The sequence below is a fragment of the Bufo bufo genome, chromosome 2, assembly GCF_905171765.1.
Source record: "Bufo bufo chromosome 2, aBufBuf1.1, whole genome shotgun sequence".
Lineage (NCBI taxonomy): Eukaryota > Metazoa > Chordata > Amphibia > Anura > Bufonidae > Bufo > Bufo bufo.
The window spans coordinates 569,348,915-569,373,412 of NC_053390.1; positions in this window are offsets into that span (position 1 = coordinate 569,348,915).

Below are 24,498 nucleotides of genomic sequence, written 5' to 3' on the forward strand. Positions count from 1 at the left end.
CCCCTGTCATTGATCACCCCCCTGTAAGGCTGCATTCAGATGTCCGTATGGATTTTACAGATCCACGGATACATGGATCGGATCCGCAAAACACATACGGACATCTGAATGGAGCCTTATAGGGGTGTGATCAATGACAGGGGGGTGATCACCCCATATAGACTCCCTGATCACCCCCCTGTCATTGATCACCCCCCTGTCATTGATCACCCCCCTGTAAGGCTGCATTCAGATGTCCGTATGTTTTTTACGGATCCACGGATATATGGATCGGATCCGCAAAACACATACGGACATCTGAATGGAGCCTTAAAGGGGGGTGATCAATGACAGGGGGGTGATCACCCCATATAGACTCCCTGATCACCCCCCTGTCATTGATCACCCCCCTGTCATTGATCACCCCCCTGTAAGGCTGCATTCAGATGTCCGTATGTTTTTTACGGATCCACGGATACATGGATCAGATCCGCAAAACACATACGGACATCTGAATGGAGCCTTATAGGGGGGTGATCAATGACAGGGGGGTGATCACCCCATATAGACTCCCTGATCACCCCCCTGTCATTGATCACCCCCCTGTAAGGCTGCATTCAGATGTCCGTATGTTTTTTACGGATCCACGGATACATGGATCGGATCCGCAAAACACATACGGACATCTGAATGGAGCCTTATAGGGGGGTGATCAATGACAGGGGGGTGATCACCCCATATAGACTCCCTGATCACCCCCTGTCATTGATCACCCCCCTGTAAGGCTGCATTCAGATGTCCGTATGGATTTTACAGATCCATGGATACATGGATCGGATCCGCAAAACACATACGGACATCTGAATGGAGCCTTATAGGGGGATGATCAATGACAGGGGGGTGATCACCCCATATAGACTCCCTGATCACCCCCCTGTCATTGATCACCCCCTTGTCATTGATCACCCCCCTGTAAGGCTGCATTCAGATGTCCGTATGTTTTTTACGGATCCACGGATACATGGATCGGATCCGCAAAACACATACGGACATCTGAATGGAGCCTTAAAGGGGGGTGATCAATGACAGGGGGGTGATCACCCCATATAGACTCCCTGATCACCCCCCTGTCTTTGATCACCCCCCTGTAAGGCTGCATTCAGATGTCCGTATGTTTTTTACGGATCCACGGATACATGGATCAGATCCGCAAAACACATACGAACATCTGAATGGAGCCTTATAGGGGGGTGATCAATGACAGGGGGGTGATCACCCCATATAGACTCCCTGATCACCCCCCTGTCATTGATCACCCCCCTGTAAGGCTCCATTCAGATGTCCGTATGTTTTTTACGGATCCACGGATACATGGATCGGATCCACAAAACACATACGGACATCTGAATGGAGCCTTATAGGGGGGTGATAAATGACAGGGGGGTGATCACCCCATATAGACTCCCTGATCACCCCCCTGTCATTGATCACCCCTCTGTAATTGATCACTCCCTTGTAAGGCAGCATTCAGATGTCCGTATGTTTCATACGGATCCACGGATACATGGATCGGATCCGCAAAACACATACGGACATCTGAATGGAGCTTATAGGGGGGTGATCAATGACAGGGTATGATCACCCCATATAGACTCCCTGATCACCCCCCTGTCATTGATCACCCCCTTGTCATTGATCACCCCCTGTAAGGCTGCATTCAGATGTCCGTATGTTTTTTACGGATCCACGGATACATGGATCGGATCCGCAAAACACATACGGACATCTGAATGGAGCCTTATAGGGGGGTGATTAATGACAGGGGGGTGATCACCCCATATAGACTCCCTGATCACCCCCCTGTCATTGATCACCCCCCTGTAAGGCTGCATTCAGATGTCCGTATCTTTTTTACGGATACATGGATCGGATCCGCAAAACACATACGGACATCTGAATGGAGCCTTATGGGGGGTGATCAATGACAGGGGGGTGATCACCCCATATAGACTCCCTGATCACCCCCCTGTCATTGATCACCCCCCTGTAAGGCTCCATTCAGACATTTTTTTGGCCCAAGTTAGCGGAAATTTTTTTTTTTCTTACAAAGTCTCATATTACACTAACTTGTGTCAAAAAATAAAATCTCACATGAACTCACCATACCCCTCACGGAATCCAAATGCGTAAATTTTTTTTGACATTTATATTCCAGACTTCTTCTCACGCTTTAGGGCCCCTAAAATGCCAGGGCAGTATAAATACCCCACATGTGACCCCATTTCGGAAAGAAGACACCCCAAGGTATTCCGTGAGGGGCATATTGAGTCCATGAAAGATTGTAATTTTTGTCCCAAGTTAGCGGAAAGGGAAACTTTGTGAGAAAAAAAAAAAAATTCAATTTCCGCTAACTTGTGCCAAAAAAAAAAAATTCTATGAACTCGCCATGCCCCTCATTGAATACCTTGGGGTGTCTTCTTTCCAAACTGGGGTCACATGTGGGGTATTTATACTGCCCTGGCATTTTAGGGGCCCTAAAGCGTGAGAAGAAGTCTGGGATCCAAATGTCTAAAAATGCCCTCATAAAAGGAATGTGGGCCCCTTTGCGCATCTAGGCTGCAAAAAAGTGTCACACATCTGTTATCGCCGTACTCAGGAGAAGTTGGGCAATGTGTTTTGGGGTGTCATTTTACATATACCCATGCTGGGTGAGATAAATATCTTGGTCAAATGCCAACTTTGTATAAAAAATTGGAAAAGTTGTCATTTGCTGAGATATTTCTTTCACCCAGCATGAGTATATGTAAAATGACACCCTAAAACACATTGCCCAACTTCTCCTGAATACGGCGATACCACATGTGTGACACTTTTTTGCAGCCTAGGTGGGCAAAGGGGCCCACATTCCAAAGAGCACCTTTAGGATTTCACAGGTCATTTACCTACTTACCACACATTAGGGCCCCTAGAATGCCAGGGCAGTATAACTACCCTACAAGTGACCCCATTTTGGAAAGAAGACACCCCAAGGTATTCTGTGAGGGGCATGGCGAGTTCCTAGAATTTTTTATTTTTTGTCACAAGTAAGCGGAAAATGATGATTTTTTATTTTTTTTATTTTTTTTTCTTACAGAGTCTCATATTCCACTAACTTGTGACAAAAAATAAAAACTTCCATGAACTCACTATGCCCATCACGAAATAACTGGGGGTGTCTTCTTTCAAAATGGGGTCATTTGTGGGGTAGTTATACTGCCCTGGCATTTTAGGGGCCCGAATGCGTGAGAATTGGTTTGAAATCAATATCTGTAAAAAATGGCCTTTGAAATCCGAAAGGTGCTCTTTGGAATGTGGGCCCCTTTGCCCACCTAGGCTGCAAAAAAGTGTCACACATCTGGTATCACCGTACTCAGGAGAAGTTGGGAAATGTGTTTTGGGGTGTCTTTTTACATATACCCATGCTGGGTGAGAGAAATATCTTGGCAAAAGACAACTTTTCCCATTTTTTTATACAAAGTTGGCATTTGACTGAGATATTTATCTCACCCAGCATGGGTATATGTAAAATGACACCCCAAAACACATTGCCCAACTTCTCCTGAGTACGGCGATACCACATGTGTGACACTTTTTTGCAGCCTAGGTGTGCAAAGGGGCACACATTCCAAAGAGCACCTTTCGGATTTCACCAGCCATTTTTTACAGATTTTGATTTCAAACTACTTCTCACACATTCGGGCCCCTAAAATGCCAGGGCAGTATAACTACCCCACAAGTGACCCCATTTTGGAAAGAAGACACCCCCAGGTATTTCGTGATGGGCATAGTGAGTTCATGGAAGTTTTTATTTTTTGTCACAAGTTAGTGGAATATGAGACTTTGTAAGAAAAAAAATCAAAAAAAAAAATCATCATTTTCCGCTAACTTGTGACAAAAAATAAAAAATTCAAGGAACTCGCCATGCCCCTCACGGAATACCTTGGGCAGTATAACTACCCCACAAGTGACCCCATTTTGTAAAGAAGACACCCCAACGTATTTTGTGATGGGCATCATTTTCCGCTAACTTGTGACAAAAAATAAAAAGTTCTATGAACTCACTATGCCCATCAGCGAATACCTTAGGGTGTCTACTTTCCGAAATGGGGTCATTTGTGGGGTGTTTGTACTGTCTGGCCATTGTAGAACCTCAGGAAACATGACAGGTGCTCAGAAAGTCAGAGCTGCTTCAAAAAGCGGAAATTCACATTTTTGTACCATAGTTTGTAAACGCTATAACTTTTACCCAAACAATAAGTTTAGAGAAAAATTTATATATGGATGTCGTTTTTTTTTGCAAAATTTTACAACTGAAAGTGAAAAATGTCATTTTTTTGCAAAAAAATTGTTAAATTTTGATTAATAACAAAAAAAGTAAAAATGTCAGCAGCAATGAAATACCACCAAATGAAAGCTCTATTAGTGAGAAGAAAAGGAGGTAAAATTCATTTGGGTGGTAAGTTGCATGACCGAGCAATAAACGGTCAAAATAGTATAGGTCAGAAGTGTAAAAAGTGGCCTGGTCATTAAGGGTGTTTAAGCTAAGGGGGCTGAGGTGGTTAAATAACATAAAATACGTAAAAATAAGAAATAATAATCTTGATCTATGAGGACGAGGTTCATATGGAGTAGGAGGTCGAGGAGTGGATGTTGCGGTGTAGGTGGAAGCGGCGGTGGAGGAGGAGGAGGAGGAGGTAGCCTACACAGTTTTTTTGTTTAAATTATTATAATTTTTTATTTGGGTACACCCCAAAACATAGGGAAATATAACCTGTGATAACCCCCTCCAGTCGTGCTAAACACACGTTCAGACAATACACTGGCTGCAGGGCAGGCCAGCACCTCCAAGGTGTAAAGGGCAAGCTCAGGCCATGTGCCCAATAAGTGAGACCCAGAAGTTGCAGGGGGCAGACCCATCAGTCAGTTTGTGTAGGCATGTGCACACATATTGCCCCACCATGTCGCACGTCCCCATGATGTTCACGATCCAATTGGATATCTGCTCTATCAACTTTCGATGTTCTTTTGTGCGCCTACCATGTTGATCACGGTTAGCGGCGTATCAGGGTTCCACGCCGGAGAGGGAGCGTGAGAAAGGGATAGCACATCCAAGGGAGATCAATGGATAAAATTTAATTGTGATCGAGCGGAAATGTGGGAGAAGCTATTAAAACGGAAGAGTCGAAGGAAAGGAGGGGGCGCGCGGAAATTACCCACTCCCGACTCGGGGAGGTAGTGACGATAAATAACAATACAGGACTCTTAAGATGCCTTGTTATTGGAATGATTAATAACAAATGATAGGGTATGTCACTGGGGTATTTTGGATTTGGAAACATTAGACAAGAGAGGCCCTGCAGCCGCTTTGTTGACTCTAGATAACTTCTTTCTGATCGCACGTCCCCGTGATGCCCACGATCAATTTGGATATCTTCTCTATCAACTTTCAATGTTCTTTTCTAAGCTTACCATGTTGATTACGGTTATCGGCTAATCAGGGTTCCACGCCGGAGAGGGAGCGGAGAAAGAGATACCACATCCAAGGGAGGTCAATGGATGAAATTAAATGTTGAGCAAGTGGAAAAGTGGGACAAATTATCGAAGCCAAAGTTTACAAGTAAAGGAGGTGGCGCGTGTAAATTAAAGAAGAATTTTTGAAATTTAATTCCCTGTCACCTATGCAGAGCAGGGGTTTAATCACGGCAAAAATGGTCAAATGTCACCCAAGAATGTAACAGACAAATTAGTGAAATTTTTTTACCTGTCTACTAGGTATATCAGGGATATATCACAGCCAAAAATTGGTGAATTTCACCTGAGAATGTAACAGACAAATTTGTGAACTTTGTTTATCTGTCTACTAGGTATAGAAGGGGTATATCACAGCCAAAAATTGGTGAATTTCACCCGAATATGTAACAGACAAATTAGTGAAATGTTTTTACCTGTCAACTAGGTACAGCAGGGGTATATCACACCCAGAAATTGGTGAATTTCACCCAAATATGTAACAGACAAATTTGTGAAATGTTTTTACATGTCTACTATGTACAGCAGTGGTATATCACAGCCACAAATTGGTGAATTTCACCTGAATATGTAACAGACAAATTAGTGATTTTTTTTTTTTTACCTGTCTACTAGGTATAGCAGTGGTATATCACAGCCAAAAATTGGTGAATTTCACCCGAATATGTAACAGACAAATTAGTGAAATGTTTTTACCTGTCTACTAGGTTGAGCAAGGGTATATCACAGCCAATAATTGGTGATTTTCACCCGAAAATGTAACAGACAAATTAGAGTTTTTTTTTTACCTGTCTACTAGATAGAGCAGAGGTATATCACACTCATAAATTGGTGAATTTCACCCAAAAATGTAACAGAACATTAGTGAAATGACATAAAATAAAATACGTACAAATAAAAAAATAAAAACTTGATTTATGAGGTAGAGGTCCATATGTAGTAGGAGTTTGAGGAAGCGGCGGACGTAGCGGTGTAGGTGGAAGCGGCGGTGGAGGAGGACGAGGTAGCCAACACTGATTTTTGGTTTTAATTATTTTTTTATTTTATTAGGGTACACGAAAAAATATACAAAATACAACAATGAACAATTGCGCCGTAGTATAACAATGTCTGGTTAAGGCCAGTATACATGTCTATTCTGCATAAGATACGGACTAGTCCTGTGGGATCCATGCCAAGCTAAACACACGTTCCGACAATACACTGGCTGCAGGGCAGGCCAGCACCCCCCTGCCGTGCTAAACACACATTCAGACAATGCACTGGCTGCAGGGCAGGCCAGCACCTCCAAGGCGTAAAGGGCAAGCTCAATTTAGAGACGAGAAGTTATAGGGAGCAGACCCGTCATTCAGTACGTGTAGGCATGTGCACACATACTGCTCCACCATGTTGCTGAAATGCTTCCTCCTGCTAAGACATTCCATATCAGCTGGTGGTGCTGGTTGTTGTTGCTGACAAAGCTTTTAAAAATTTCGGCCATGGTAACCCTGCCTTCTGAGGTGCTGGCGACCTCTTCCTCCTCCTCTACCTTCGCCTTGTGCTTCCACTGTGCACCCGCTGTCAGCTGGAAATGCTACAAGCAGCGCGTCTACCAGCATGCGCTTGTACTCGCGCATCATACGATCACGCTCCAGTGATGGAATTAAGGACGGTATGTTGTCCTTGTAAAGGGAATCCAGCAGCGTGGCCACCCATTAATCAGCACATGTTAGAATGTGGGCACCTCGGCGGTCACTGCAGCATGTAATCACTCATGTGTGCCAGGCTGCCCAGAGGCAACAAAAAGCTGTCCTCTGTGGGAGGTGTATCTCTGTGTCCTCTGTATCCCCCCAGCCATGCACCAGTGATGGCCATGAGCTGGTTTGGGTGCCACCCTGCTGTGAACACGGTTCCTCCTCCTCTATCTCCTCATCCTCCACCTCCTCAACCTCCAGAACTGTGCCCTGGCTGGACAATTGTGTACCTGGCGTTTGTGGGTGCAGGAACCCACCCTCGGAGCCACTTGTGAATGACTGGCTGTAAAACCCAGCGAAATAATTCCTCTTCCTCCTCCTCCTGTGCCACATCCTCTTCCATCATCGCCAGCAGCGTTTTTTCAAGGAGGCATAGAAGTGGTATTGTAACGCTGAGAACGGCATTATCGGCACTGGCCATGTTGGTGGAGTACTCGAAACAGCACAACAAGGAACACAGGTCTCGCATGGAGGCCCAGTCATTGGTGGTGAAGTGGTGCTGTTCCGCAGAGCGACTCAACCGTGTGTGCTGCAGCTGAAACTCCACTATTGCCTGCTGCTGCTCGCACAGTCTGGACAGCTTGTGCAATGTGGAGTTCCACCTTGTGGGCACGTCGCATATGAGGCGGTGAGCTGGAAGGCCGAAGTTACACTGCAGTGCTGACAGGCGAGCAGCAGCAGGATGAGAACGCCGAAAGCGCGCAGAGAGGGCCCGCACTTTCTGCAGCAACTATGACATATCGGGGTAATTTTTAAGGAATCTCTGCACCTCCAAATTCAGCACATGCGCCAGGCAAGGGATGTGCGCCAAACCGGCTAGTCCCAGAGCTGCTATGAGATTTTGCCCATTATCGCACACCACCAGACCGGGCTTGAGGCTTACTGGCACCAACCACTCATTAGTCTGTTATTCAAGGCCTGTCCACAGCTCCTGCGCGGTGTGGGGTTTGTCCCCCAAACAGATACGTTTTAAAACTGCCTGCTGTTGTTTACCCCTGGCTGTGCTGAAGTTGGTGGTGAAGGTGTTACGCTGACCGGATGAGGAGCCGGTAGAGGATGAGGAAGCGGAGTAGGAGGAGGAAGCAACAGGAGGCAAACTAAAGCGCCCTGCAATCCTCGGTGGTGGAAGGACATGCGCCAAACTGCTATCCTTTCTAGGCCCAGCCGCCACTGCATTTACCCAGTGTGCTGTTATGGAGATATAATGGTCCTGACCGTGCTTACCGATCAACGTATCCGTAGTTAGGTGGACCTTGCCACAGATTTTGTCCCTCACTTGGTTGTGCAGGGAAGGGATGGCATGCCTAGAAAAGTAGTGGCGGCTAGGCACGATGTACTATGGGACAGCCACCGCCATAAGGCTTTTAAAACTCTCTGTCTCCACCAGATGGAATGACAGCATTTCAAATGCCAGTAACTTTGAAATGCTGGCATTCAGGGCTAGGGATCGCGGGTTGGTAGGGGGATACTTCCTCTTCTGCTCCAGTATTTGGGAGATGGAGAGATGAACGCTTCAGTGGGACATTGTGGAGATGCTTGGTGACCCAGGTGGTGGTGTTGCTGACAGATCCTCTGTTTGCAGGGTGGCACGTGGCACTGTCACTCCAGAGGTGGATGAAGAGGCCAAGACTGCAGCAGAAGAGGAAGCAGGAGGAGCCAGAGACCTTTCTTTGTTTTTGAGGTGTCTACTCCACTGCAGATCGTGCTTTGCATTTAGATGCCTGGTCCTGCAGGTTGTGCTCAGGTTGAGAACGTTTATGCCTCACTTCAGGCTCTGATTGCACAGCGTGCAAACCACTCGTGTCTTGTCGTCTGCACATTGTCTGAAGAACTGCCATGCCAGGGAACTCCTTGGAGCTGTCTTTGGTGTGCTCAGTCCCTTGCTGCGGTGGGCAGTAGCAGGCGTACTGTCTATGGGATGGCCGCTCCGCTTTTGCACCCTGCTCCCTCTTCTGCTGTGCTGATGGTTCTGTGCGACCACTGCCTCTTCCTCTGAACTACACAGGTCACTCGCATGACATTGATTCCATGTGGGGTCGAGGACCTCATCATCCTCCACATCGTCCTCCACATCATCTTTTAACCAGTCTTCACCCCTGCCCTCCTTGTCGGTCTGCACTTTGCAGAAAGCCACAGCAGTTGGCACCTGTGTTTCATGCTGAGGTGGTCCTCCCATGTACTCATCTTGAAATATAAGTGGTTGGGCATCGGTGCACTCAATCTCTTCCACTTCTGGGGCAGGGCTAGGTGGATGGCTCTGGGAAAGCCTGCTAGCAGAGTCATCAAAAAGCAGAAGAGACTGCTGCATGACTTGGGGCTCAGACTGCTTGACTGATTTGCAAGGGGGTGAGGTGAAAGACTGATGGACATCGGCTGCAGGTGCCAACTCAGATTTTTCAGCAGGAGACTGGGTGGGAGGCAATGTAAAGGAACTGGAGGCACTGTCAGCAACCCAATCTACTATCGCCTGTACTTGTTCTGGCCTCACTATTCATAGAGCCGCATTAGGCCCGACCAAATACCTCTGATGGTTCTGTCGCCTAATCACGCCTGAGGAAGGTGCTTCACTTGTGCGTGTAGCTGGCACAGATCAACTACATCCTCTCCCTGCAACAGGAGCTCCACCAGCAGCACCACGACCTGGGCCACGTCCCTTATTTGACGCTCTTCTCATATTTCTCAAATTTAGGATCTTGCCCAAAATGGTTGTTATTTTAATAACAGAATAGAACATCAGTATCTAATGCGTGTATTTCACACTGACAGATGCAGCAAAGGCTGCAATATTAAGTACTTTTCCCAAAATTTTTGTTTTTTTAAACCCTGAATATTATTGCTGTATTTCAAGCTTGTATCTCACACTGACAGATGCAGCCAAGGCTGCAAATTTAATATGTGGCCTAAAATGGGTGTTTTTTTTTTATAACAGAATAGAACAGCAATATCTAACGCGTGTATCTTACACTGACAGATGCAGCAAAGGCTGCAAAATTATTATTTTTGCCCAAAATATATATATATATTTTTTTATAACAGAATAGAACAGCAGTATCTAATGCGTGTATCTCACACTGACAGATGCAACTAGGGCTGTAAAACTTTGTATTTTGCCCAAAAAGGGTGTTTTTTAATAACAGAATATGACAGCAGTATCTAACGCTTGTATTTCACACTGACAGATGCAACCAGGGCTGTAAAATTTAGTATTTTGCCCAAAATTTATGTTTTTTTTTTATAACAATAGAATACCAGTATCTAACGCGTGTATATCACAATGACAGATGCAGCAAAGGCTGCAAAATTCAGTATTTTGCACAAAATGGGTGTTTTTTTTATTACAGAATATGACAGCAGTATATAACGCTTGTATTTCACACTGACAGATGCAACCAGGGCTGTAAAATTTTGTATTTTGCCCAAAAGGGGTGTTTTTTAATAACAGAATATGACTGCAGTATCAAAAGCTTGTATTTCACATCGAAAGATGCAACAAGGGCTGTAAAATGTAGTATTTTGCCCAAAAAAGGTGTTTTTTTAATAACAGAATATGACAGCAGTATCTAACGCTTGTATTTCTCACTGAAAGATGCAACAAGGGCTGTAAAATTTAGTATTTTGCCCAAAAAGGGTGTTTATTTAATAATAGAATATGACAGCAGTATCTAACGCTTGTATTTCACATTCAAAGATGAAACAAGGTCTATAAAATTTTGTATTTTGCCTACAAAGGGTGTGTTTTAAAACTATTGCAGTATTTCAAGCTTTAACTTCACACTGACTAATGCTGCATAGGCCCTAGATGGAGGGTATTGCCAAAAATGGGTGCTTTTTTAAACCCAGAACATTTTTGAAGTATTTCAAGCTTATATTGCAAAATTGACAAAACCTGCATAGGCCCCAGATGGAAGGTATTGCCAAAAAGGGGTGCTTTTTTAAGCTCAGAAAATTATTGCTTTATTTCAAGCTTGTATTTAGCAATGACAGATGCAGCCAAGGCCGCAAAATTAGGATTTTGCCCAAAATGGGTGTTTTTTTAATAACAGAATATGACAGTAGTATCTAACTCTTGTATTTCACACTGATAGATGCAACAAGGGCTGTAAAATTTATTATTTTGCCCAAAAAGGGTGTTTTTTAAAACCCAGAAAATAATTGAAGTATTTCAAGCTTAAATTGCACACTGACAAAACCTTCATAAGCCCCAGATGGAGGGTATTGCCAAAAATGGGTGCTTTTTTAAAACCAGAAAATTATTGCTGTATTTCAAGCTTGTATTTAACAATGACATATTCAGCAAAGGCCGCAAAATTAGGATTTTGCCCTAAATGGGTGTTTTTTTAATAACAGAATATGACAGCAGAATATAATGCTCAGATGGAGGGTATTGCCAAAAATGGGTGTTTTATAAAAACCCAGAAAATTATTAAAGTATTTCAAGCTTAAATTGCACACTGACAAAACCTGCATAAGCCCCAGATGGAGGGTATTGCCAAAAATGGGTGCTTTTTCAAAACCAGAAAATGATTGCTGTATTTTAAGCTTGTATTTAACAATGACAGATGCAGCAAATGCTGCAAAATTAGGATTTTGCCCTAAATGGGTGTTTTTTTAAAATAACAGAATATGACAGCAGTATATAACGCTTGAATTTCACACTGACAGATGCAGCAAGGGCTGTAAAATTTAGTATTTTGCCCAAAAGGGGTATTTTTAAAAACCCAGAAAATTATTGCTGTATTTCAAGCTTAAATTGCACACTGAGTAATGCGGAATAGGCCCCAGATGGAGGGTATTGCAAAAAATGGGTGTTTTTTAAAACCAAGAAATGTATTGAAGTATTTCAAGCTTAAATTGCACACAAACAAATGCTGCAAAGGCCACAGATGTAGGGTCTTGACACAAAATGGGTGATTTTTTTAAACCCAGAATATAATTGCAGTATTTCAAGCATCTATTTGACTGTCACAAATGCACATATGCTGTGCTGGTGCACAGGACTTGCATAAGATGGCTGGCGCCGCCCACCTAACTAACAGACGGATAGAAGTAATTTTTCTGGGTCACTGGGCTCAGGGCAGGGTAAAAAAATTGTGCACTGCACCCACAAAAGAATATCTAGGTAAATCGCTAAGTTAACAAGCACTTTAGATTAATGATTCTGTCCTATTCTCTCCCTCACAGCAGCAGCATCCTATCTTTACACTAATTATAGCAGAGTGATGTGCAGCGCTGTGTCACTCCAGCTTATATAGAGGCTGGGTCACATGCTGCACTGGCCAATCACAGCCATGCCATTAGTAGACATGGCTGTGATGACTTTTTAAGGGCACAGAGTTAAACGCTTGTTGATTGGCTGCTCTGCAGGCTTTCAAAAAGCAACATTAACTCGCCTAACACCGAACCCGAACCCAAAATTTCACTGAAAAGTTCGGGTTCGGGACCGGGGTCCAAAAATCCTAAAGTTCGGTACGAACTCGAACTTTACAGTTTAGGTTCGCTCAACCCTAGTGGCAACATGGCCAGAAATTGGGCGCACACCTATCAGAAACTTATGCCCTATCCTGTGGACAGTTGATAAGTTGCTGTAAAGGTTTAATAATATTATAGACTAATGCTTTAAATTAAAGCTCCTTATCAGTGCTTAGTACATACTGTATTGTCATTACTTGTTTCACATTGCTGATGGCTGTCAGTATTGTCAGTTGGTCTCTTTAGTAGAGTTGAGCGAACCCGAACTGTAAAGTTCGGGTTCGTACCGAACGTTAGGTTTTTCGGCACCCGGACCCAAACCTGAACATTTACGGTTCGGGGTTCGGCGCTTTCCTGGTGCTTTTTGAAAGGCTGCACAGCAGCCAATCAACAAGCGTCGTACTACTTGCCCCACAAGGCCATCACAGCCATGCCTACTATTGGCATGGCTGTGATTGGCCAACTGCAGCATGTGACCCAGCCTCTATTTAGGCTGGAGACACAAAGCGCCGTCCGTCACTCTGCTTGGATTAGTGTAGGGATAGGCTGCAGCTGCTGTGAGGGAGAGATCAGGGAGAAATCTTATGAAGAACTGCTTCTTTACTCAGCGATCTACAGCAAATATGTTTTGTGGGTGCAGTGCACCATTGTTTTAAGCCTGCCCTGAGCCAACTACTACTGAAAACAAACTTTTTTTCCTTCAGTTAGTCAATATCAATACATAATCGGCAGCCATTTTTTACAACGATAGTGCACCAGCACAGGATATCTGCAAGTCTGCAAGTCCAGAAATACTGCTTTGAGACATTGGGATTAAAAAAACAATTTTTTTCATATAGTGCACATCTAGGATTATAGGTGCATAACTGAGTGTCACATTTAGGCCACAAATACGGCTTTTTGCTTACTGGGGTTAAAAAAACCTCTGATATACTGCACATCTGAGATTAGACGTGCATAATTGAGTGTCACATTTAGGCCAGAAATACAGCTTTTTGCTTACTGGGGTGAAAAAAAAACATCTGTTTCATATAGTGCACATCTAGGATTAGACGTGCATAAGTGAGTGTCACATTTTGGCCACAAATACGGCTTTTTGGATACTGGGGTTATAAATACCCTCTGATATACTGCACATCTGGGATTAGACATGCATAAGTGAGTGTCACATTTAGGCCACAAATACAGCTTTTTGGTTACTGTGGTTATAAAAACCCTCTGTTTCATATAGTGTACATCTAGGATTAGACGTGCATAAGTGAGTATCACATTTTGGCCAGAAATACAGCTTTTTGCTTACTGGGGTGAAAAAAAAAACATCTGTTTCATATAGTGCACATCTAGGATTATAGGTGCATAAGTGAGTGTCACATTTAGGCCACAAATACGGCTTTTTGCTTACTGGGGTTAAAAAACCCTCTGATATACTGCACATCTGGGATTAGACGTGCATAAGTGAGTGTCACATTTAGGCCAGAAATACAGCTTTTTGCTTACTGGGGTGAAAAAAAACCCATCTGTTTCATATAGTGCACATCTAGGATTAGACGTGCATAAGTGAGAGTCACATTTAGGCCAGAAATACAGCTTTTTGCTTACTGGGGTGAAAAAAAACCCCATCTGTTTCATATAGTGCACATCTAGGATTATAGGTGCATAAGTGAGAGTCACATTTAGGCCACAAATACGGCTTTTTGCTTACTGGGGTTAAAAAACGCTCTGATATGCTGCACATCTGGGATTAGATGTGCATAAGTGAGTGTCATATTTCGGCCACAAATACGGCTTTTTGGTTACTGGGGTTATAAAAACCCTCTGATATACTGCACATCTGGGATTAGACATGCATAAGTGAGTGTCACATATATGCCAGAAATACAGCTTTTTACTTACTGGGGTAAAAAAAAAAACATCTGTTTCATATAGTGCACATCTAGGATTAGAAGTGCATAAGTGAGTGTCATAGTTAGGCCAGAAATACAGCTTTTTGCTTACTGGGGTGAAAAAAAAAATCTGTTTCATATAGTGCACATCTAGGATTAGACGTGCATAAGTGAGTGTCATATTTAGGCCAGAAATACAGCTTTTTGCTTACTGGGGTGAAAAAAACCCCCATCTGCTTCATATAGTGCACATCTAGGATTAGACGTGCATAAGTGAGTATCACATTTAGGCCACAAATACAGCTTTTTGCTTACTGGGGTGAAAAAAAACCCCATCTGTTTCATATAGTGCATATCTAGGATTAGACGTGCATAAGTGAGTGTCATAGTTAGGCCAGAAATACAGCTTTTTGCTTACTGGGGTGAAAAAAAACCATCTGTTTCATATAGTGCACATCTAGGATTAGACGTGGATAAGTGAGTATCACATTTAGGCCAGAAATACAGCTTTTTGCTTACTGGGGTGAAAAAAAAACATCTGTTTCATATAGTGCACATCTAGGATTAGACGTGCATAAGTGAGTATCACATTTAGGCCAGAAATACAGCTTTTTGCTTACCGGGGTGAAAAAAAACCCATCTGTTTCATATAGTGCACATCTAGGATTAGACGTGCATAAGTGAGTGTCACATTTAGGCCAGAAATACAGCTTTTTGCTTACTGGGGTGAAAAAAAACCCATCTGTTTCATATAGTGCACATCTAGGATTAGACGTGCATAAGTGAGTGTCACATTTAGGCCAGAAATACAGCTTTCTGCTTACTGGGGTGAAAAAAACCCATCTGTTTCATATAGTGCACATCTAGGATTAGACGTGCATAAGTGAGTGTCACATTTAGGCCACAAATACGGCTTTTTGCTTACTGGGGTTAAAAAACCCTCTGATATACTGCACATCTGAAATTAGACGTGCATAATTGAGTGTCACATTTAGGCCAGAAATACAGCTTTTTGCTTACTGGGGTGAAAAAAAAACCCATCTGTTTCATATAGTGCATATCTAGGATTAGACGTGCATAAGTGAGTGTCACATTTAGGCCAGAAATACAGCTTTTTGCTTACTGGGGTGAAAAAAAACTTATCTGTTTCATATAGTGCACATCTAGGATTAGACGTGCATAAGTGAGTGTCACATTTAGGCCACAAATACAGCTTTTTGCTTACTGGGGTGAAATAAAACCCATCTGTTTCATATAGTGCATATCTAGGATTAGACGTGCATAAGTGAGTGTCATAGTTAGGCCAGAAATACAGCTTTTTGCTTACTGGGGTGAAAAAAACCCATCTGTTTCATATAGTGCACATCTAGGATTAGACGTGCATAAGTGAGTATCACATTTAGGCCAGAAATACAGCTTTTTGCTTACTGGGGTGAAAAAAAACTATCTGTTTCATATAGTGCACATCTAGGATTAGACGTGCATAAGTGAGTATCACATTTAGGCCAGAAATACAGCTTTTTGCTTACTGGGGTGAAAAAAAAAACATCTGTTTCATATAGTGCACATCTAGGATTAGACGTGCATAAGTGAGTATCACATTTAGGCCAGAAATACACTGCTTTTTGCTTACTGGGGTGAAAAAAAACCCATCTGTTTCATATAGTGCACATCTAGGATTAGACGTGCATAAGTGAGTGTCACATTTAGGCCAGAAATACAGCTTTTTGCTTACTGGGGTGAAAAAAACCCCATCTGTTTCATATAGTGCACATCTAGGATTAGACGTGCATAAGTGAGTGTCACATTTAGGCCAGAAATACAGCTTTCTGCTTACTGGGGTGAAAAAAAAACATCTGTTTCATATAGTGCACATCTAGGATTAGACGTGCATAAGTGAGTGTCACATTTAGGCCAAAAATACGGCTTTTTGCTTACTGGGTTTAAAAAACCCTCTGATATACTGCACATCTGAGATTAGACGTGCATAATTGAGTGTCACATTTAGGCCAGAAATACAGCTTTTTGCTTACTGGGGTGAAAAAAAACCATCTGTTTGATATAGTGCACATCTAGGATTAGACGTGCATAAGTGAGTGTCATATTTTGGCCAGAAATACAGCTTTTTGCTTACTGGGGTGAAAAAAAAAACAATCTGTTTCATATAGTGCACATCTAGGATTAGACGTGCATAAGTGAGTATCACATTTAGGCCAGAAATACAGCTTTTTGCTTACTGGGGTGAAAAAAAAAACCATCTGTTTCATATAGTGCATATCTAGGATTAGACTTTCTTAAGTGAGTGTCACATTTAGGCCAGAAATACAGCTTTTTGCTTACTGGGGTGAAAAAAAAACCATATGTTTCATATAGTGCACATCTAGGATTAGACGTGCATAAGTGAGTGTCACATTTAGGCCACAAATACAGCTTTTTGCTTACTGGGGTGAAATAAAACCCATCTGTTTCATATAGTGCATATCTAGGATTAGACGTGCATAAGTGAGTGTCATAGTTAGGCCAGAAATACAGCTTTTTGCTTACTGGGGTGAAAAAAAACCATCTGTTTCATATAGTGCACATCTAGGATTAGACGTGCATAAGTGAGTATCACATTTAGGCCAGAAATACAGCTTTTTGCTTACTGGGGTGAAAAAAAAAACATCTGTTTCATATAGTGCACATCTAGGATTAGACGTGCATAAGTGAGTATCACATTTAGGCCAGAAATACAGCTTTTTGCTTACTGGGGTGAAAAAAAACCCATCTGTTTCATATAGTGCACATCTAGGATTAGACGTGCATAAGTGAGTGTCACATTTAGGCCAGAAATACAGCTTTTTGCTTACTGGGGTGAAAAAAAACCCATCTGTTTCATATAGTGCACATCTAGGATTAGACATGCATAAGTGAGTGTCATAGTTAGGCCAGAAATACAGCTTTTTGCTTACTGGGGTGAAAAAAAAACATCTGTTTCATATAGTGCACATCTAGGATTAGACGTGCATAAGTGAGTATCACATTTAGGCCAGAAATACAGCTTTTTGCTTACTGGGGTGAAAAAAAAACATCTGTTTCATATAGTGCACATCTAGGATTAGACGTGCATAAGTGAGTATCACATTTAGGCCAGAAATACAGCTTTTTGCTTACTGGGGTGAAAAAAAAACATCTGTTTCATATAGTGCACATCTAGGATTAGACGTGCATAAGTGAGTATCACATTTAGGCCAGAAATACAGCTTTTTGCTTACTGGGGTGAAAAAAAACCCATCTGTTTCATATAGTGCACATCTAGGATTAGACGTGCATAAGTGAGTGTCACATTTAGGCCAGAAATACAGCTTTTTGCTTACTGGGGTGAAAAAAACCATCTGTTTCATATAGTGCACATCTAGGATTAGACATGCATAAGTGAGTGTCATAGTTAGGCCAGAAATACAGCTTTTTGCTTACTGGGGTGAAAAAAAACCATCTGTTTCATATAGTGCACATCTAGGATTAGACGTGCATAAGTGAGTATCACATTTAGGCCAGAAATACAGCTTTTTGCTTACTGGAGTGAAAAAAAAACCATCTGTTTCATATAGTGCACATCTAGGATTAGACGTGCATAAGTGAGTGTCACATTTAGGCCAGAAATACAGCTTTTTGCTTACTGGGGTGAAAAAAAACCATCTGTTTCATATAGTGCACATCTAGGATTAGACGTGCATAAGTGAGTGTCACATTTTGGCCACAAATACGGCTTTTTGGTTACTGGGGTTATAAATACCCTCTGATATACTGCACATCTGGGATTAGACATGCATAAGTGAGTGTCACATTTAGGCCACAAATACAGCTTTTTGGTTACTGTGGTTATAAAAACCCTCTGTTTCATATAGTGTACATCTAGGATTAGACGTGCATAAGTGAGTATCACATTTAGGCCAGAAATACAGCTTTTTGCTTACAGGGGTGAAAAAAACCCATCTGTTTCATATAGTGCACATCTAGGATTAGACGTGCATAAGTGAGTGTCACATTTAGGCCACAAATACAGCTTTTTGCTTACTGGGGTGAAAAACAAACATCTGTTTCATATAGTGCACATCTAGGATTAGACGTGCATAAGTGAGTATCACATTTAGGCCAGAAATACAGCTTTTTACTTACTGGGGTGAAAAAAAACCCATCTGTTTCATATAGTGCACATCTAGGATTAGACGTGCATAAGTGAGTGTCACATTTAGGCCAGAAATACAGCTTTTTGCTTACTGGGGTGAAAAAAAACCCATCTGTTTCATATAGTGCACATCTAGGATTAGACGTGCATAAGTGAGTGTCACATTTAGGCCAGAAATACAGCTTTCTGCTTACTGGGGTGAAAAAAAACCATCTGTTTCATATAGTGCACATCTAGGATTAGACGTGCATAAGTGAGTGTCACATTTAGGCCACAAATACGGCTTTTTGCTTACTGGGGTTAAAAAACCCTCTGATATACTGCACATCTGAGATTAGACGTGCATAATTGAGTGTCACATTTAGGCCAGAAATACAGCTTTTTGCTTACTGGGGTGAAAAAAAAAACCATCTGTTTCATATAGTGCATATCTAGGATTAGACGTGCATAAGTGAGTGTCACATTTAGGCCAGAAATACAGCTTTTTGCTTACTGAGGTGAAAAAAAACCCATCTGTTTCATATAGTGCACATCTAGGATTAGACGTGCATAAGTGAGTGTCACATTTAGGCCACAAATACAGCTTTTTGCTTACTGGGGTGAAATAAAACCCATCTGTTTCATATAGTGCATATCTAGGATTAGACGTGCATAAGTGAGTGTCATAGTTAGGCCAGAAATACAGCTTTTTGCTTACTGGGGTGAAAAAAAAACATCTGTTTCATATAGTGCAGATCTAGGATTAGACGTGCATAAGTGAGTATCACATTTAGGCCAGAAATACAGCTTTTTGCTTACTGGGGTGAAAAAAACCCATCTGTTTCATATAGTGCACATCTAGGATTAGACGTGCATAAGTGAGTATCACATTTAGGCCAGAAATACAGCTTTTTGCTTACTGGGGTGAAAAAAAAACATCTGTTTCATATAGTGCACATCTAGGATTAGACGTGCATAAGTGAGTATCACATTTAGGCCAGAAATACAGCTTTTTGCTTACTGGGGTGAAAAAAAACCATCTGTTTCATATAGTGCACATCTAGGATTAGACGTGCATAAGTGAGTGTCACATTTAGGCCAGAAATACAGCTTTTTGCTTACTGGGGTGAAAAAAAACCATCTGTTTCATATAGTGCACATCTAGGATTAGACGTGCATAAGTGAGTGTCACATTTTGGCCACAAATACGGCTTTTTGGTTACTGGGGTTATAAATACCCTCTGATATACTGCACATCTGGGATTAGACATGCATAAGTGAGTGTCACATTTAGGCCACAAATACAGCTTTTTGGTTACTGTGGTTATAAAAACCCTCTGTTTCATATACAGTGGCGGAAATAATTATTTGACCCCTCACTGATTTTGTAAGTTTGTCCAATGACAAAGAAATGAAAAGTCTCAGAACAGTATCATTTCAATGGTAGGTTTATTGTAACAGTGGCAGATAGCACATCAAAAGGAAAATCGAAAAAATAACTTTAAATAAAAGATAGCAACTGATTTGCATTTCATTGAGTGAAATAAGTATTTGAACCCCTACCAACCATTAAGAGTTTTGGCTCCCACAGAGTGGTTAGACACTTCTACTCAATTAGTCACCCTCATTAAGGACACCTGTCTTAACTAGTCACCTGTATAAAAGACACCTGTCCACAGAATCAATCAATCAAGCAGACTCCAAACTCTCCAACATGGGAAAGACCAAAGAGCTGTCCAAGGATGTCAGAGACAAAATTGTAGACCTGCACAAGGCTGGAATGGGCTACAAAACCATTAGCAAGAAGCTGGGAGAGAAGGTGACAACTGTTGGTGCGATTGTTCGAAAATGGAAGGAGCACAAAATGACCATCAATCGACCTCGCTCTGGGGCTCCACGCAAGATCTCACCTCGTGGGGTGTCAATGGTTCTGAGAAAGGTGAAAAAGCATCCTAGAACTACACGGGAGGAGTTAGTTAATGACCTCAAATTAGCAGGGACCACAGTCACCAAGAAAACCATTGGAAACACATTACACCGCAATGGATTAAAATCCTGCAGGGCTCGCAAGGTCCCCCTGCTCAGGAAGGCACATGTGCAGGCCCGTCTGAAGTTTGCCAATGAACACCTGAATGATTCAGAGAGTGACTGGGAGAAGGTGCTGTGGTCTGATGAGACCAAAATAGAGCTCTTTGGCATTAACTCAACTCGCTGTGTTTGGAGGAAGAAAAATGCTGCCTATGACCCCCAAAACACCGTCCCCACCGTCAAGCATGGGGGTGGAAACATTTTGCTTTGGGGGTGTTTTTCTGCTAAGGGCACAGGACAACTTATTCGCGTAAACGGGAAAATGGACGGAGCCATGTATCGTGAAATCCTGAGCGACAACCTCCTTCCCTCTGCCAGGAAACTGAAAATGGGTCGTGGATGGGTGTTCCAGCACGACAATGACCCAAAACATACAGCAAAGGCAACAAAGGAGTGGCTCAAGAAGAAGCACATTAAGGTCATGGAGTGGCCTAGTCAGTCTCCGGACCTTAATCCAATCGAAAACCTATGGAGGGAGCTCAAGCTCAGAGTTGCACAGAGACAGCCTCGAAACCTTAGGGATTTAGAGATGATCTGCAAAGAGGAGTGGACCAACATTCCTCCTAAAATGTGCGCAAACTTGGTCATCAATTACAAGAAACGTTTGACCTCTGTGCTTGCAAACAAGGGTTTTTCCACCAAGTATTAAGTCTTTTTTTGTTAGAGGGTTCAAATACTTATTTCACTCAATGAAATGCAAATCAGTTGCTATCTTTTATTTAAAGTTATTTTTTCGATTTTCCTTTTGATGTGCTATCTGCCACTGTTACAATAAACCTACCATTGAAATGATACTGTTCAGAGACTTTTCATTTCTTTGTCATTGGACAAACTTACAAAATCAGTGAGGGGTCAAATAATTATTTCCGCCACTGTAGTGTACATCTAGGATTAGACGTGCATAAGTGAGTGTCATAGTTAGGCCAGAAATACAGCTTTTTGCTTACTGGGGTGAAAAAAAACCATCTGTTTCATATAGTGCACATCTAGGATTAGACGTGCATAAGTGAGTGTCACATTTAGGCCAGAAATACAGCTTTTTGCTTACTGGGGTGAAAAAAACCCCATCTGTTTCATATAGTGCACATCTAGGATTAGACGTGCATAAGTGAGTGTCACATTTTGGCCAGAAATACAGCTTTTTGCTTACTGGGGTGAAAAAAACCCATCTGTTTCATATAGTGCACATCTAGGATTAGACGTGCATAAGTGAGTGTCACATTTTGGCCACAAATACGGCTTTTTGGTTACTGGGGTTATAAATACCCTCTGATATACTGCACATCTGGGATTAGACATGCATAAGTGAGTGTCACATTTAGGCCAAAAATACAGCTTTTTGGTTACTGTGGTTATAAAAACCCTCTGTTTCATATACAGTGGCGGAAATAATTATTTGACCCCTCACTGATTTTGTAAGTTTGTCCAATGACAAAGAAATGAAAAGTCTCAGAACAGTATCATTTCAATGGTAGGTTTATTGTAACAGTGGCAGATAGCACATCAAAAGGAAAATCGAAAAAATAACTTTAAATAAAAGATAGCAACTGATTTGCATTTCATTGAGTGAAATAAGTATTTGAACCCCTACCAACCATTAAGAGTTTTGGCTCCCACAGAGTGGTTAGACACTTCTACTCAATTAGTCACCCTCATTAAGGACACCTGTCTTAACTAGTCACCTGTATAAAAGACACCTGTCCACAGAATCAATCAATCAAGCAGACTCCAAACTCTCCAACATGGGAAAGACCAAAGAGCTGTCCAAGGATGTCAGAGACAAAATTGTAGACCTGCACAAGGCTGGAATGGGCTACAAAACCATTAGCAAGAAGCTGGGAGAGAAGGTGACAACTGTTGGTGCGATTGTTCGAAAATGGAAGGAGCAAAAAATGACCATCAATCGACCTCGCTCTGGGGCTCCACGCAAGATCTCACCTCGTGGGGTGTCAATGGTTCTGAGAAAGGTGAAAAAGCATCCTAGAACTACACGGGAGGAGTTAGTTAATGACCTCAAATTAGCAGGGACCACAGTCACCAAGAAAACCATTGGAAACACATTACACCGCAATGGATTAAAATCCTGCAGGGCTCGCAAGGTCCCCCTGCTCAGGAAGGCACATGTGCAGGCCCGTCTGAAGTTTGCCAATGAACACCTGAATGATTCAGAGAGTGACTGGGAGAAGGTGCTGTGGTCTGATGAGACCAAAATAGAGCTCTTTGGCATTAACTCAACTCGCTGTGTTTGGAGGAAGAAAAATGCTGCCTATGACCCCCAAAACACCGTCCCCACCGTCAAGCATGGGGGTGGAAACATTTTGCTTTGGGGGTGTTTTTCTGCTAAGGGCACAGGACAACTTATTCGCGTAAACGGGAAAATGGACGGAGCCATGTATCGTGAAATCCTGAGCGACAACCTCCTTCCCTCTGCCAGGAAACTGAAAATGGGTCGTGGATGGGTGTTCCAGCACGACAATGACCCAAAACATACAGCAAAGGCAACAAAGGAGTGGCTCAAGAAGAAGCACATTAAGGTCATGGAGTGGCCTAGTCAGTCTCCGGACCTTAATCCAATCGAAAACCTATGGAGGGAGCTCAAGCTCAGAGTTGCACAGAGACAGCCTCGAAACCTTAGGGATTTAGAGATGATCTGCAAAGAGGAGTGGACCAACATTCCTCCTAAAATGTGCGCAAACTTGGTCATCAATTACAAGAAACGTTTGACCTCTGTGCTTGCAAACAAGGGTTTTTCCACCAAGTATTAAGTCTTTTTTTGTTAGAGGGTTCAAATACTTATTTCACTCAATGAAATGCAAATCAGTTGCTATCTTTTATTTAAAGTTATTTTTTCGATTTTCCTTTTGATGTGCTATCTGCCACTGTTACAATAAACCTACCATTGAAATGATACTGTTCAGAGACTTTTCATTTCTTTGTCATTGGACAAACTTACAAAATCAGTGAGGGGTCAAATAATTATTTCCGCCACTGTAGTGTACATCTAGGATTAGACGTGCATAAGTGAGTGTCATAGTTAGGCCAGAAATACAGCTTTTTGCTTACTGGGGTGAAAAAAAACCATCTGTTTCATATAGTGCACATCTAGGATTAGACGTGCATAAGTGAGTATCACATTTAGGCCAGAAATACAGCTTTTTGCTTACTGGGGTGAAAAAAACCCCATCTGTTTCATATAGTGCACATCTAGGATTAGACGTGCATAAGTGAGTGTCACATTTTGGCCAGAAATACAGCTTTTTGCTTACTGGGGTGAAAAAAACCCATCTGTTTCATATAGTGCACATCTAGGATTAGACGTGCATAAGTGAGTGTCACATTTTGGCCACAAATACGGCTTTTTGGTTACTGGGGTTATAAATACCCTCTGATATACTGCACATCTGGGATTAGACATGCATAAGTGAGTGTCACATTTAGGCCAAAAATACAGCTTTTTGGTTACTGTGGTTATAAAAACCCTCTGTTTCATATAGTGCACATCTAGGATTAGACGTGTATAAGTGAGTGTCACATGTAGGCCACAAATGCAGCTTTTTGCTTACTGGGGTGAAAAAATCCTCTGATATACTGCACATCTGGGATTAGACGTGCATAAGTGAGTGTGTGAAAT